Below are 1,802 nucleotides of genomic sequence, written 5' to 3' on the forward strand. Positions count from 1 at the left end.
ACTCTGCGGTATTTGTGAAATTGGGTGACAAATGTATTTTCTACGGCTCACCTCAGTTATACAATGTGGATACTACACTATGCTTTGCATTGGAGAGACTGAGTCATTGATTGCCAACAACAGACTCCGCATACATGATGCTGTAAACTTTCTATGTATGTATATCCTACATTTTGATGATTTGGAACCGTAAATTTGTTTGTTTATCAATGCAGAGCCGAAAGAGAAACAGTTTAAATGTGTGTGTGAAAAACCAGAGTATTGTGAGGTACCCATTGGTTTGAAGGAGGTGAGCGCGGAATTTATTGTGGAAAATACTGTACCGGTGCAAAGAAGGTAAAGAAAGAGTCAGATGATTCTTTTGAAATATTGCATCCGATTTACAATACTTAAATAAATAATGTGTATATGTAATCTCAAACAATATTTGTGTTTTATTTCATACCTCTCTCATTATGGTCCAAGTATTACACTTGTATCATTTTCAATGCTGCTCCTATAATCATGCAGCAGCAGACAATGGTCTCAATCATCTCCTCGCTGGTCATTGCCAAAATGAATGATGAAGAGACACAGAGAGAGCTGAATTCTCTGTATAGCCAATACAGCTCATTTGGTTAAGTGAAGGAGCTATAGCGGGTACATATGCTATTATTACCATTCTTAGTCCGAAGCTCGTGGTCGTGCGGTAGAGTTCTCGCTTCCCACGCCCGGGTTCCCGGGTTCGATTCCCGGCGGGGTCAGGGATTTTCTCTGCCTCGTGATGACTCGGTGTTGTGTGATGTCCTTAGGTTAGTTAGGTTTAAGTAGTTCTAATTTCTAGGGGACTGATGACCATAGATGTTAAGTCCCATAGTGCTCAGAGCCATTACCATTCTTACAAGTGTGTCTCTCTATATATGCCCATATTTATCTGTACCTGACGTTGTGAGTATTACGGCAGTGTGTGTGAAACATCCTCGTCACAAGGACTTTGTTGCTGATGACTGATCTTGTGAAGATGCAAAAGAAGACGTGAAGAAGAGGAAGACCGAAATACTCCTTCCTGATAATATAAGAGCAATTATTGTAGGTCAGTCCAACTATGGCAAGACTAATGTTCTAATGACGCTGCTAACGCAAGTAGATGGAGCTCGATTTGAACATGTCTGTGTATTTTTAAAAATACTGTTTCAGCCCAAATATCGGTTATTACAGGAGATACGACGCACGATATTCAGTAAAAGTGGCGATATCTGCTCACCTGAAAAAGTAAAGTCGAACACTGTGTTCATATATGACGATGTTGCTGTGGAAAACCAAGGTAGATTAGGAAATATTTCTGTTTCGGTCGTCTATGGATGCTGATGTATTTTATCCAAGCCAAACATTTTCCAGGATCCCTAAAAAGTTGGTTAGGGGTAATGTAAACCTCTTTACAGCCTTCGAAAAAGGCAATCTGAATTTAAAACGCACTTACCAAGTACATGTAGGAACTGACATGTCGTTCAAGGATTTTGTAAGGATACGCACCGATTGCTGGAATCTTTCACAGTATAGGTTTCTCGTTATTGATAAAACAAGAAAACTGAATGATGTTAGGTAAAGGCGAAACTTCCAAGAGTTTATCTGTAGAAAGCCCGGTAGGAGACGTAAGTACGTCAGTATACGCTGCACCATGGACGAATTGGCTCCCGTGTCTTGCTCTCAAACCGAGAGAGTGGGTGTAGATAGAACATTCACTTGTACACGGATGCGAAAATTCAGGCTATCGTGCTTTAGTTCGAGGTACGTACAGGGGACTAGAGACATATTACCGAACT

Source organism: Schistocerca americana, chromosome 2 (assembly GCF_021461395.2).
Source record: "Schistocerca americana isolate TAMUIC-IGC-003095 chromosome 2, iqSchAmer2.1, whole genome shotgun sequence".
In the NCBI taxonomy this organism is placed as follows: Eukaryota; Metazoa; Arthropoda; class Insecta; order Orthoptera; family Acrididae; genus Schistocerca; species Schistocerca americana.